The 14,738-nt window shown below is 52.4% G+C and overlaps 1 pseudogene; it reads left to right on the plus strand.

Moving 5' to 3' along the window:
- The first annotated feature begins 3,174 nt into the window (after positions 1-3,174).
- On the plus strand, positions 3,175-11,693 carry LOC148140601 (zinc-binding protein A33-like; annotated as a pseudogene).
- Positions 11,694-14,738: the final 3,045 nt, after the last annotated feature.

A 14,738-nucleotide genomic window follows, 5' to 3' on the forward strand; every position in this document is an offset into this window, starting at 1 on the left:
GAACTGTCAGGTGTCTCAGTGCTGTGTGTATTCAGAACTGTCAGGTGTCTCAGTGCTGTGTATATTCTGAACTGTCAGGTGTCTCAGTGCTGTGTATATTCTGAACTGTCAGGTGTCTCAGAGCTGTGTATATTCTGAACTGTCAGGTGTCTCAGTGCTGTGTATATTCTGAACTGTCAGGTGTCTCAGTGCTGTGTATATTCAGAAGTGTCAGGTGTCTCAGTGCTGTGTATATTCTGAACTGTCAGGTGTCTCAGTGCTCTGTGTATTCTGAACTGTCAGGTGTCTCAGTGCTGTGTGCACGGTATTCTGAACTGTCAGGTGTCTCAGTGCTGTGTGTATTCTGAACTGTCAGGTGTCTCAGTGCTGTGTATATTCTGAACTGTCAGGTGTCTCAGTGCTCTGTGTATTCTGAACTGTCAGGTGTCTCAGTGCTGTGTGCACGGTATTCTGAACTGTCAGGTGTCTCAGTGCTGTGTGTATTCTGAACTGTCAGGTGTCTCAGTGCTGTGTATATTCTGAACTGTCTGGTGTCTCAGTGCTGTGTGTATTCTGAACTGTCAGGTGTCTCACTGCTGTGTGTATTCTGAACTGTCAGGTGTCTCAGTGCTGTGTATATTCTGAACTGTCAGGTGTCTCAGTCCTGTGTGTATTCTGAACTGTCAGGTGTCTCAGTGCTGTGTGTATTCTGAACTGTCAGGTGTCTCAGTGCTGTGTGTATTCTTAACTGTCAGGTGTCTCAGTGCTGTGTATATTCTGAACTGTCAGGTGTCTCAGTGCTGTGTGTATTCTGAACTGTCAGGTGTCTCAGTGCTGTGTGTATTCTGAACTGTCAGGTGTCTCGGTGGTGTGTGTATTCTGAACTGTCAGGTGTCTCAGTGCTGTGTATATTCAGAACTGTCAGGTGTCTCAGTGCTGTGTATATTCTGAACTGTCAGGTGTCTCAGTGCTGTATATATTCTGAACTGTCAGGTGTCTCAGTCCTGTGTGTATTCTGAACTGTCAGGTGTCTCAGTGCTGTGTATATTCTGAAATGTCAGGTGTCTCAGTGCTGTGTGTATTCTGAACTGTCAGGTGTCTCAGTGCTGTGTATATTCTGAACTGTCAGGTGTCTCAGTGCTGTGTGTATTCTGAACTGTCAGGTGTCTCAGTGCTGTGTGTATTCTGAACTGTCAGGTGTCTCGGCGGTGTGTGTATTCTGAACTGTCAGGTGTCTCAGTGCTGTGTATATTCAGAAGTGTCAGGTGTCTCAGTGCTGTGTATATTCTGGACTGTCAGGTGTCTCAGTGCTGTGTGTATTCTGAACTGTCAGGGGTCTCAGTGCTGTGTGTATTCTGAACTGTCAGGTGACTTAGTGCTTTGTATATTCAGAAGTGTCAGGTGTCTCAGTGCTATGTATATTCTGGACTGTCAGGTGTCTCAGTGCTGAGTGCATTCAGAACTGTCAGGTGTCTCAGTGCTTTGTATATTCTGAACTGTCAGGTGTCTCAGTGCTGTGTATATTCTGAACTGTCAGGTGTCTCAGTGCTGTGTAAATTCTGAACTGTCAGGTGTCTCAGTGCTGTGTATATTCAGAAGTGTCAGGTGTCTCAGTGCTGTGTATATTCTGAACTGTCAGGTGTCTCAGTGCTGTGTATATTCTGAACTGTCAGGTGTCTCAGTGCTGTGTATATACTGGACTGTCAGGTGTCTCAGTCCTGTGTATATTCTGAACTGTCAGGTGTCTCAGTGCTGTGTATATTCTGAACTGTCAGGTGTCTCAGTGCTGTGTATATTCTGAACTGTCAGGTGTCTCAGTGCTGTGTATATTCTGAACTGTCAGGTGTCTCAGTGCTGTGTATATTCTGAACTGTCAGGTGTCTCAGTGCTGTGTAGGTTCTGAACTGTCAGGGGTCTCAGTGCTGTGTGTATTCTGAACTGTCAGGTGTCTCAGTGCTGTGTGTATTCTGAACTGTCAGGTGTCTCAGTGCTGTGTATATTCTGAACTGTCAGGTGTCTCAGTGCTGTGTATATTCTGAACTGTCAGGTGTCTCAGAGCTGTGTATATTCTGAACTGTCAGGTGTCTCAGAGCTGTGTATATTCTGAACTGTCAGGTGTCTCAGTACTGTGTATATTCTGAACTGTCAGGTGTCTCAGTGCTGTGTGTATTCTGAACTGTCAGGTGTCTCAGTGCTGTGTATATTCTGAACTGTCAGGTGTCTCATTGCTGTGTGTATTCTGAACTGTCAGGTGTCTCAGTGCTGTGTGTATTCTGAACTGTCAGGTGTCTCAGTGCTGTGTATATTCTGAACTGTCAGGTGTCTCTGTGCTGTGTATATTCTGAACTGTCAGGTGTCTCAGTGCTGTGTGTATTCTGAACTGTCAGGTGTCTCAGTGCTGTGTGCACGGTATTCTGAACTGTCTGGTGTCTCAGTGCTGTGTGTATTCTGAACTGTCAGGTGTCTCATTGCTGTGTGTATTCTGAACTGTCAGGTGTCTCAGTGCTGTGTGTATTCTGAACTGTCAGGTGTCTCAGTGCTGTGTATATTCTGAACTGTCAGGTGTCTCAGTGCTGTGTATATTCTGAACTCTCAGGTGTCTCAGTGCTGTGTATATTCTGAACTGTCAGGTGTCTCAGTGCTGTGTATATTCTGAACTCTCAGGTGTCTCAGTGCTGTGTATATTCTGAACTGTCAGGTGTCTCAGTGCTGTGTACATTCTGAACTCTCAGGTGTCTCAGTGCTGTGTATATTCTGAACTGTCAGGTGTCTCAGTGCTGTGTGTATTCTGAACTGTCAGGTGTCTCAGTGCTGTGTATATTCTGAACTGTCAGGTGTCTCAGTCCTGTGTGTATTCTGAACTGTCAGTTGTCTCAGTGCTGTGTGTATTCTGAACTGTCAGGTGTCTCAGTGCTGTGTATATTCTGAACTGTCAGGTGTCTCAGTGCTGTGTACACGGTATTCTGAACCGTTCTCCCTCAGTGATCTGGCGGGTTGCTCTGTTAGTGCATTGTCAGTGGGTTGGCTCTGGTCTCAGTGAGTGGATCAAATTACCCTCGCAGGCTGGCTGCGGGTTCAAACACACCTCTTCCGTCCCTTCCCACCCAGGAACCGTGCCTGCACTGCTCTCTGTAAGAACACGAGGAAGTGAATCTCAGAGCAGGACACCGCCAAACGCTGGGAGTTGCCGGCGGGATGGATTCCGGGCAGCGGGCTGGGTGCTGGAGAGAGGAGTTGGTTTGTGCGGTGTGCCTCGGGCTGTTTGTGGATCCAGTGACCCTGGACTGTGGTCACAGTTACTGCCGCTCCTGTATCACAGGCTGCTGGCAAGCCCAGGAGACCAACTTCTGCCCCGAGTGTCTGCAGGTGTTCCCGGGGCTAACCCTCAGGTCGAACCGGGCTCTCACCAACCTGGCCGGGAGGGCGAGGCAGCTGAGCAGGACCCGGAGGATGGCGAGCCAGCAGCTCCACTGTGAGCTGCACCAGGAAGGAGTGAAGCTGCTGTGTGAAACCGACCAGGAGCTCCTCTGCAGCATCTGCCGGGACAGCCGGGAGCACAGATATCACACCTTCATCCCCCTCAATGAGGCTGTGGGCCTTTACAAGGTGAACAAGGCCAACCGGAGGGAGCAGACCACGCGTTCAACCGGTGCAGGACTCTGTCCCTCAATTCTGGGAAGCTCCAGTTTTAGGGACATTCGCTGAGACCCTGAGGGTAGAGGATCGGAACCAGGTCAGCCACAGAGTCTGAGCTCCCCCGGGTGGGGGCTGACACCAGGAGGTGACCCTCAGGGATACCCCATGAGGAGGTGATGGACTGAGTGGTGTTGTGTTAACCCAGAGTTGGACAAGCAGGAGGCTGGGAGAGCACAGCAAGCCAGGCAGCATCAGGAGGTGGAGAGGTCAATGTTTCAGGTGTAACCCTTCTTCAGGACTTGGGCTGGGGGTGTAAGGGGAGCACCCAGGTAATGTTCTGGGGACCCGGGTTCAAATCCCGCCTCTGCACAGATGGTGGAAATTAAATTCAATCGAAAATAAAATCTAGATTTAAGGATCTAACGCTGACCAGGAATCCATTGGTGATTATTGTTACTGCCATCCTTACCTGGTCTGGCCTACGTGTCACTCCAGACCCACAGCAAAGGGGTTTGACACTTAACTGCCCTCTGGGCAATTAGGGATGGGTAATAAATGCTGGCCTGGCCAGCGATGCCCACATCCCGTGAATGAATATTTAAAAATTATTGACACTCTGGTACCTGAATCTGAACGAGGCAGTACTGCAGTCAAGGACTGTTCATGTGGAAACAAAGGGGGAGTTGGTGACCATTTTCCAGCCTCTGTAGAGATATGAGACTAACAGGGAGGAGCTGAAGTAGGAGAAAGTGAGGACTGCAGATGCTGGAGAATCAGAGTTGAACTGGCTGGTGTTGGAAAAGCACAGCAGGTCAGGCAGCATCTGAGGAGCAGGAGAGTCAACATTTTGGGCAAAAGCCCTGATGGAGGGTGAGGATCAGAAATAGGCCATTCAGCCCATCGAGTCAGCTCCTCTCATCAATGTGATCCTGGCTGATCTGATAATCCCTGACTCCAGTTTCCTATCTTTTCCCCATAACCTTTGATTCCCTCACTCATTAAAAACCTGTCTGGTCCGCCTTGGATGTCCTTAACAGCACAACCTCTCTAGCTCTCAGTGGTAGAGAATTGCACAGATTCACTCCCCTCTAAAAGAGATGAAATTCCTCCTCATCTCTGTCTTAAATAGACACCCCCTTATTCTTGGATGATGCCCTTTGGCCCCAGACTCTCCCACAAGTGGAAACAACATTTCCACAGCTACCCTGTCAAATCTCCAAAGGATCATGTACATTTTCATAAAGTCACCTCCGAATCTTCAAACCTCTTAATGAACCTCAAAATAAAATCCTTCCAGATCCAGGACCAGCCAAACAAACCTTTTCTGGGCTGCCTCCACTGGCGTCTTCACAGTATTCCAGCTTTGGTCTAACTGGTGTCCTCTGTACCTTCAGGAGAAACATCCCACAGCAGTCTCATCCTACACCTTTCCCCGTAAGCTCGTACGTGTGTATGAATTAGAGAGAGAGAGAGAGAACTCTCAGTGTAGATTGATGAGGACTGACCTCGGGCTGAGGAGTTTCAGTCACATAGACTGGTGACAGTCTTTTCTGGGAGAAGAGAAAGCCAAGGTTAGATTTGATAAGAGTCACACAGCAAGAAAACAGGCCCTTCGGCCCAACCCGTCCATGCCGACGCAGTATCTTAAACTGAACTCGTCCCACTTTCCTGCATTTGGCCCATATCACTCTCTAAACCCTTCCTATCCATGTATCTGTCTGAAAGTCTTAAATGTTCCACTACTTCCTCTGGCAGCTCGTTCCGTGTACGCACCAGCCTCTGTGTGAAAGACTTGTCCCTCAGATCTCTTTCAAGTCTCTCCCCTCTCACCTTAAACCTATGTCCACTAGGTTTGAACTACCCTTCCCAGGGGAAAAGACTTTGGCTATTCACTGTATCTTAGCCTGTCATAATTTTCCAAACCTCTCTAATGTCACCCCTCAGCCTCCTCGGCTCCAGAGAAACAGGAGAAAGTGAGGGCTGCAGATGCTGGAGATCAGAGCTGAAAATGTGTTGCTGGAAAAGCGCAGCAGGTCAGGCAGCATCCAAGGAACAGGAGAATCGATGTTTCAGGCATAAGCCCTGAACAAGGGCTTATGCCTGAAACGTCGATTCTCCTGTTCCTTCGATGCTGCCTGACCTGCTGCGCTTTTCCAGCAACACATTTTCAGTCCGGAGAAACAGTCCTCGCCTCTCCTCATGACTCGAACTCTCCAATCTTTGTAGCCTTGGTGAATTACTGCTGGGGAAGTGTTGAAAATCACGATGGGTCTGGGCAGAGTGGAGAGGGAGAAATATGTTCTGGTTGGTTAGAGGATTGAGAACCAGGGCGTGTACAGATATGAGGGACAGTACTGGTCGGAGAAGCCGAGGAGATAGGAAGGGAAAGGCTTTCTCCGTCCTGTGGGATTTTGGGGTTTGGGATGCTCTGTCTGGGTGCATGACAGAGGCAGGTCCAATAGGACGGGGGTGGGGGTGGGGTGTGCACCCAAGAGGGAATTGAATCCAGGAAGATGGCAGCAGACATACAATGGGGCTGAATGGGACCACGTCTGTCCCATTGTGCAGAGAGATTGGGGGGGGGTGGATTCCACAGCACTTCATCCTGCCCAATCCACTTTTCTGGGAATGTCTGAAGGCCCCCGTTCAGGAATTTCTGCTCTCGTTTACAGGATCAGCTGAAATCGTCCTTGGATTTGGCCGCCAAAAGGAAGGCCCAGCTGCTCAAGGCTAAATTCAACCAGGAGCAGAAGATCTCCCAAGTCAAGGTGAGACGCCCGTTTGGTCACTTCTCCAAACCCCAGTTTCTTTCCCTCTCCCCTCCTCCCCCCACCCCCCCCAACTCCCCGGTTTGAAACATTTTGATCGTGTGCCTGTGTTCCAATGGGTTCAGGAGCAGTCACGCAATCTGCAAGTCCAAATCAAGTATGAACTCGCCAAGATGCACCGGACTCTGAGTGAGATGGAGCGGCGCCTGGACGGAGATCTCCGTGCACGGGAGGGGATGATCCTGGAGGCTATGCGAGGGAACCTGCGGGAGATTCAGGGTGCCCTGGACTCCACCGAGCGGGTTCTGACCGAGTTTCAGTCGGGGCTCGATCGGCCGGACGTATTGACCATCCTCAAGGTAAGGAGAGAAACGTAGCAGTCTTCGGTAATCGGCATCTTGGTATTGCCAAGAATCACCTGGAGTGGGGAGTAAACGCTGCCCCCTACGTACCCACTGGGGAGGGGGGGGTTCAGTGTTCTGTATCCCTATCATTGGAAGTGAAGGGGTGACTGGGAATGAGGACCAGGCGGGGGCCATTCAGCCCAGCAAACGTGCTTTAAAACAGTACAACCAGATCATGGCCCATCTTTTATCCCAAGACCATTTTCCTGCAATATCTCTGTATCCCCTGATATCTGGAAATCTCCAGGGATTTACCAGGATGTTTCTGGGAATGGAAGGTCTGTGTTGTCCTGAAAGGCTGGATAGGGTGGGACCCTCCTCACTGGATCGTGACCTTAGAGAGGTTTATAAAATCGTGACGGGTTAAGGTTGGATACTGGAAATCTCAAGGGATTTCCCAGGATGTTCCTGGGGATGGAGGGTTTGAGTTATAAGGAGAGGCTGGGGCCTTCCTCATTGGAGCGTAGGCGATTGAGGGGTGACCTTATAGAGGTTCATAAAATCATGAGGGCCATAGATCAGGTGAATGGCACCTGGGATGAGGGATTTCAAGAGGAGGGGGTATAAGGTTAAAGTGAGAGGAGAGAGATTTTAAAGGACACAGGGCAAATGTTTTCCCCAGAAGATGGTTTGTGTGTGAAGTGAACTTCCTGAGGAAGTGGTGGATGTGGGCACAATTACAATGTTTCAAAAACATTTGGATAAGTACGTGAATAGGACAGGTTTGGAGGGATTTGGGAATGAGCAGGTAGGTTGGACTAGTGTCGAAGAGTGTGGTGCTGGAAAAGCACAGCCAGTCAGGCAGCATCCGAGGAGCAGGAGAGTCAACGTTTTGAATAAAAGCCCTTCATCTGGAATGCTGCCTGACTGGCTGTGCTTTTCCAGCACCGCACTCTTCGACTTTGATCTCCAGCATCTGCAGTCCTCACTTTCTCCAGGGAGGTGGGACTGGTTTAGTTTGGGATTAGGGTCAGCCGGGACTGGTTGGACTGAAGGGTCTGTTTCTGTGCTTTATGACTCTGCGACTATGACTCAATGAGTGAGACTCTGCACTCCTCTGGGGCAGAGAATTGACCAGGATCACCACTCTCCGGTTCAAAGAAATCCCTCCTTATCTCAGTCCGAAATGGCCTGACCCGTGTTCCGAGGGAGTGTGTTCAATCCATTCACACGTGTTGTATGACCCTTTGATCTTTTCCCTATAAATTCTGTGTCTCCGGTCTCCCTCTCTCACTCGCACCTGATGCAGGAGCAGCGCTCCTAAAGCTAGTGTTTTCAAATAAACTTGTCCAACTATAACCTGGTGTCATGTGACTTTTGACCTTGTCCCGTGTCATCGTATTCAGGTTTTGATCTGTCTGTCAAAAGTTGACTTGTGTTTCTGTTTTGTTTCAGGAGAAAGATTCCTGGAATGCCAAGATGACTTTCCTTTATTTACAAACACAAATTGTTAACAAACACAGCTTAATCTTTTAATGCAAAAAGAAAGGAAATATGTTTTTCAACCTTTGAACATTGAACTTGCAGGATTAGTCACAATGCGATGGAACTGGTGGGCCTGGATCTTCCTCTGGGGATATACAGAGGTCCCTTGCAGTATATTGCCTGGAGAGAAATGCTGGACACTATCAGCCCAGGGAAAGAGATGTCTGTGTTCTCAGTCCCAGTTAGTAGAGCAGTGATTTCAAAGAACGTGGTGGAGGAAAATGGAAAAGAAAATATGAGGCGGTGTTGGGGGGAGGGAATTAAACACAACTTGAGCACCTCTCTCACTCTTGCCAATAGCCACCTGTTGGAAGGTTCACCTCCCATTGATCCACATTATACTCCATCTGCCAAATATTTTCCCACTCGCTCAACTGGTGTGGTTCCTGGTTAGAACAAAGAACAGGCCCTTCGGCCCTCCAAGCCTGAGCCGATCCAAATCTACTGTCTAAACCTGTCGCCCAGTTCCTAAGCATCTGGATCCCTCTGCTCCCCACCGACTCATACATCTGTCCAGACGCATCTTAAATGAATCCACTGTGCCTGCCTCTGCCACCTCTGCTGGCAACGCGTTCCAGATACCCACCACCCACATGCGGTAAAGTACTTGCCGCATGTATCCCCCTTAAACGTTTCACCTCTCACCTTGAAAGCGTGACCTCTCGTTATTGAATCCTTCACCCTGGGAAAAAGCTTATCTCTATCCACCCTGTCTATCCCTTTCATGATTTTGTAAAACTCAATCAGGTGCCCCCTCAATCTCCATTTCTCTAATGAAAGGAAACCTAACCTACTCAATCTCTCTTCATAGCTAGCACCTTCCATCCCAGGCAACATCCTCGTAAACCTTCTCTGCACCCTCTCCAAAGCATCCACATTCTTTTGGTAATGTGGTGACCAGAACTGTACACAGTTCCCGAAGTCACTGCCGCGTATCCGAGTTGGAAGCCCGCGCAGTCAGAAAATTACAGGGGACGCTGGACAGGGGCTGCCATTGAGAAAGTGACCTGTTTATCCTGACCCAACCCTGGGAATTATAGAGCAGTGGGCCTTACTTCGGTTGAGGGTAAAGTGTTGGACTCGGTTATAAGAGACAGGATTTATAATAAGATTTATAATAAAGAAATAAATTGATTAAGGATATTCAACAAGGTTTTGTGAAGGGTAGGTCGTGTCTCACAAACCTTATTGAGTTCTTTGAGAAGGTGACCAAACAGGTGGATGAGGGGAAAGCAGTCGATGTGGTGTATAGGGGTTTCAGTAAGGTGTTTGATAAGGTTCCCCAAGGTAGGCTATTGCACAAAATACGGAGGCATGGGATTGAGGGTGGTTTAGCGGTTTGGATTAGAAATTAGCTTGCTGAAAGAAGACAGAGCATGGTGGTTGATGGGAAATGTTCATCCTAGAGTTTTGTTACTTGTGGTATACCACAAGGCTCTGTTTTGGGTCCACTGCTGTTTGTCATTTTTATAAATGACCTGGATGAGGGCGTAGATGGATGGGTTAGTAAATTTGCGGATGACACTAAGGTTGGTAGAGTTATGGATAGCGCCAAAGGTGGTTGCAGGTTATAGATAAGCAGCAGAGCTGGGCAGAGAGGTGGCAAATGGAGTTTAATACAGAAAAATGTGAGGTGATTCACTTTGGAAAGAGTAACAGGAATGCAGAGTACTGGGTTAACAGTAAGATTCTTGGTCGTGTAGATGAGCAGAGAGATCTCGGTGTCCATATGCTTAGATCCCTGAAAGTTGCCACCCAGATTGATAGGGTTGTTAAGAAGGCATACGGTGTGTTAGGTTTTATTGGTAGAGGGATTGAGGTCATGCTGCAGCTGTACAAAATTCTGATGCGGCCTCACTTGGTGTCTTGCATACAGTTCTGGTCACCACATTATCGGAAGGATGTGGAAACATTGGAAAGGGTTCAGAGGAGATTTACTAGGATGTTGCCTGGTATGGAGGGAAGGTCTGATGAGGAAAGGCTGAGGGACTTGAAGCTGTTTTTGTAAGAGAGAAGCAGGTTTGGAGGTGACTTAATTGAGACATATAAGATAATCAGGGGGTGAGATGGGGTGGAGAGTGAGAGCCTTTTACCTCAGATGGTGATAGCTAGTACGAGGGGACATAGAGTTACACTGAGGGGTGATAGTTATAGGGCAGATATCTGACGTAGTTTCTTTACTCAGAGTAGTACAGGTGTGGAATGTACTGCCTGCAACAGTCATAGACGCGCCAACTTTAAGGGCATTTAAATGGTCATTGGATAAACATATGGACGAAAATGGAATAGTGGAGGTTAGATGGGCTTCAGATTGGTACAGGTCAGTGCAACATCGAGGGCCAAAGGGCCTGTACTGCGCTGTAATGTTCCATATTATTCTATTCATCATTGTCTGCCTGTCAGCCACCTCAGTCCATGTCAATACCCCGTACCCCCCTGCCCTCGCAATTCCATGCACTTTCATTTACACGTTAATCTCTTACCCGAGACCTCAGTAAAGGCCTCCTGAAAGTCCAAGTAAACCACATCCAGTGGCTCCCCCTGAGCAACTTCACGAGTTACATCCAATCACTTTGACGAGCACGATTTCCCTTTCGGAAATCCATGCTGACTCTGCCCAACGTTATCACTGTTTTCTGAGTACTCTCCCATTATACCTTTTCCCGTGGACCCTAGCACGTTCCCTGATGATAACAGGCTAATGGGGGTGGCACGGTGTCTCAGTGGTTGGTGTTGCTGCCTCACAGCGCCAGGGACCCGGGTTCGATTTAACTCATTCACCCTCTGCCTTTTCTTTCTGTGTTGTTTTTCTTCCCCCGCTCAGTGCCGGCCGCTCTGACCCTGAATCCGAAAACCGCCAACCCCTGGCTGGTCCTGAGTGAGGACCAGTCGGCCGTGAGGATGGGAGACCGAAGGCAGGAGCTCCCGGACCTGCCCCAGAGGTTCGACCGGTGCGCCTGTGTGCTGGGGTCGGAGGGATTCACATCGGGGAGGCACTACTGGGAGGTGGAGGTGGGGGATAAGACCGAGTGGGACCTGGGAGTGGCGAAGAGGTCCTGCAAGAGGAAGGGGAGAATCAGACGGACCCCCGAGGACGGCTACTGGAGACTGAGCCTCCGAGGTGGGAGCGAGTACACGGCCTTCACCTCGCCCCCGACCAGCCTGAGCGTCGTTCCGAGGCCGAGGAAGGTCGGGGTGTACCTGGACTACGAGGGGGGGGCAAGTGTCGTTTTACAACGCAGACAGTATGTCCTACCTCCACACTTTCACTGACGCCTTCACAGAGAAACTCTACCCGTACCTCTGCCCCTGTTTGAACGACGGTGGGAAAAATTCGGTGTTTATGAAAATCTGCGGGGTGAAGGCCCACTCTCTGACGTCACGCGGCCGGAGTCTAAAACCCAGCGCAGTGGGCCCGTGAGGAAAGGGCGATGATCTCCCCCTGCTGTGTTATCGGCTTTTCGGGATTTCACTGCCTGTCGTAACAACTAAAGCAAGGTGTTTACTCCTGCGTTCCTGGATGGGCCCAGCATTTATTGCCTTTCCCTAATTGCCCCTAATTTAGGAGGCGGGGGGTGAGCTGCCCTCTTGACCCGGAGCGGTCCCTGAGCTGTACGGTTTGGGAAAGGATTTCCCGGATTTCGACCCAGAGACAGTGATGTAGTTCCAATCAGGACAGCACGGAACATCATCTTTTACTTCGCTCAACCTGGTCCCCCAGCCCAGTGTGGCAGTGTCTCGGCCTGCTCCCTCAGCCCAGTGTGGCAGTGTCTCGGCCTGCTCCCTCAGCCCAGTGTGGTAGTGTCTCAGCCTGGTCCCTCAGCCCAGTGTGGCAGTGTCTCGGCCTGGTCCCTCAGCCCAGTGTGGCAGTGCCTCGGCCTGGTCCCTCAGCCCAGTGTGGCAGTGTCTCAGCCTGGTCCCTCAGCCCAGTGTGGCAGTGTCTCGGCCTGCTCCCTCAGCCCAGTGTGGCAGTGTCTCGGCCTGGTCCCTCAGCCCAGTGTGGCAGTGTCTCAGTCTGGTCCCTCAGCCCAGTGTGACAGTGTCTCAGCCTGCTCCCTCAGCCCAGTGTGGCAGTGTCTCGGCCTGGTCCCTCAGCCCAGTGTGGCAGTATCTCGGCCTGCTCCCTCAGCCCAGTGTGGCAATGTCTCGGCCTGCTCCCTCAGCCCAGTGTGGTAGTGTCTCAGCCTGGTCCCTCAGCCCAGTGTGACAGTGTCTCAGCCTGGTCCCTCAGCCCAGTGTGACAGTGTCTCGGCCTGGTCCCTCAGCCCAGTGTGGTAGTGTCTCAGCCTGCTCCCTCAGCCCAGTGTGGCAGTGTCTCGGTCTGGTCCCTCAGCCCAGTGTGACAGTGTCTCAGCCTGGTCCCTCAGCCCAGTGTGACAGTGTCTCAGCCTGCTCCCTCAGCCCAGTGTGGCAGTGTCTCAGCCTGGTCCCTCAGCCCAGTGTGGTAGTGTCTCAGCCTGCTCCCTCAGCCCAGTGTGGTAGTGTCTCAGCCTGCTCCCTCAGCCCAGTGTGGTAGTGTCTCAGCCTGCTCCCTCAGCCCAGTGTGGCAGTGTCTCGGTCTGGTCCCTCAGCCGAGTGTGGTAGTGTCTCAGCCTGCTCCCTCAGCCCAGTGTGGCAGTGTCTCAGCCTGGTCCCTCAGCCCAGTGTGGCAGTGTCTCGGCCTGGTCCCTCAGCCCAGTGTGGCAGTGTCTCAGCCTGCTCCCCCGGCCCAGTGTGTCAGAGTCTCGGCCTGCTCCCTCAGCCCAGTGTGGCAGTGTCTCGGCCTGCTCTCTCAGCCCAGTGTGGCAGTGTCTCGGCCTGGTCCCTCAGCCCAGTGTGGCAGTGTCTCGGCCTGCTCCCTCAGCCCAGTGTGGCAGTGTCTCAGCCTGGTCCCTCAGCCCAGTGTGGCAGTGTCTCGGCCTGCTCCCTCAGCCCAGTGTGGCAGTGTCTCGGCCTGGTCCCTCAGCCCAGTGTGGCAGTGTCTCAGCCTGGTCCCTCAGCCCAGTGTGGCAGTATCTCGGCCTGCTCCCCCGGCCCAGTGTGGCAGAGTCTCGGCCTGCTCCCTCAGCCCAGTGTGGCAGTGTCTCGGCCTGCTCTCTCAGCCCAGTGTGGCAGTGTCTCGGCCTGGTTACTCAGCCCAGTGTGGCAGTGTCTCGGCCTGCTCCCTCAGCCCAGTGTGGCAGTGTCTCGGTCTGGTCCCTCAGCCCAGTGTGGCAGTGTCTCAGCCTGGTCCCTCAGCCCAGTGTGGCAGTGTCTCGGCCTGGTCCCTCAGCCCAGTGTGGCAGTGTCTCGGCCTGGTCCCTCAGCCCAGTGTGGCAGTGTCTCGGCCTGGTACCTCAGCCCAGTGTGGCAGTGTCTCGGTCTGGTCACTCAGCCCAGTGTGGCAGTGTCTCGGCCTGCTCCCTCAGCCCAGTGTGGCAGTGTCTCGGCCTAGTCCCTCAGCCCAGTGTGGCAGTGTCTCGGCCTGGTCCCTCAGCCCGGTGTGGCAGCATCTCGGCCTGCTCCCTCAGCCCAGTGTGGCAGTGTCTCGGTCTGGTCCCTCAGCCCAGTGTGGCAGCGTCTCGGCCTGGTCCCTCAGCCCAGTGTGGCAGTGTCTCGGCCTGGTCCCTCAGCCCAGTGTGGCAGTGTCTTGGCCTGGTTACTCAGCCCAGTGTGGCAGTGTCTCGGCCTGCTCCCTCAGCCCAGTGTGGCAGTGTCTCGGCCTGGTCCCTCAGCCCAGTGTGGCAGTGTCTCGGCCTGCTCCCTCAGCCCAGTATGGCAGCATCTCGGCCTGCTCCCTCAGCCCAGTGTGGCAGTGTCTTGGCCTGGTCCCTCAGCCAAGTGTGGCAGTGTCTCGGCCTGCTCCCCCGGCCCAGTGTGGCAGTGTCTCAGACTGGTACCTCAGCCAAGTGTGGCAGTGTCTCGGCCTGCTCCCCCGGCCCAGTGTGGCAGTGTCTCGGCCTGGTCCCTCAGCCCAGTGTGGCAGTGTCTCGGCCTGGTCCCTCAGCCCAGTGTGGCAGTGTCTCGGCCTGCTCCCTCAGCCCAGTGTGGCAGTGTCTCGGCCTGCTCCCTCAGCCCAGTGTGGCAGTGCCTCGGCCTGCTCTCTCAGCCCAGTGTGGCAGTGTCTCGGCCTGCTCCCTCAGCCCAGTGTGGCAGTGCCTCGGCCTGCTCTCTCAGCCCAGTGTGGCAGTGTCTCGGCCTGCTCCCTCAGCCCAGTGTGGCAGTATCTCGGCCTGCTCCCTCAGCCCAGTGTGGCAGTGTCTCGGCCTGCTCCCTCAGCCCAGTGTGGCAGTGTCTCGGCCTGCTCCCTCAGCCCAGTGTGGCAGTGTCTCAGCCTGGTCCCTCAGCCCAGTGTGACAGTGTCTCAGCCTGCTCCCTCAGCCCAGTGTGGCAGTGTCTCAGCCTGGTCCCTCAGCCCAGTGTGACAGTGTCTCAGCCTGCTCCCTCAGCCCAGTGTGGCAGTGTCTCAGCCTGTTCCCTCAGCCCAGTGTGGCAGTGTCTCAGCCTG

Source organism: Chiloscyllium plagiosum, unplaced genomic scaffold (assembly GCF_037043375.1).
Source record: "Chiloscyllium plagiosum isolate Xiang-an unplaced genomic scaffold, Cpla_swu_hap1 HiC_scaffold_35, whole genome shotgun sequence".
NCBI lineage: Eukaryota > Metazoa > Chordata > Chondrichthyes > Orectolobiformes > Hemiscylliidae > Chiloscyllium > Chiloscyllium plagiosum.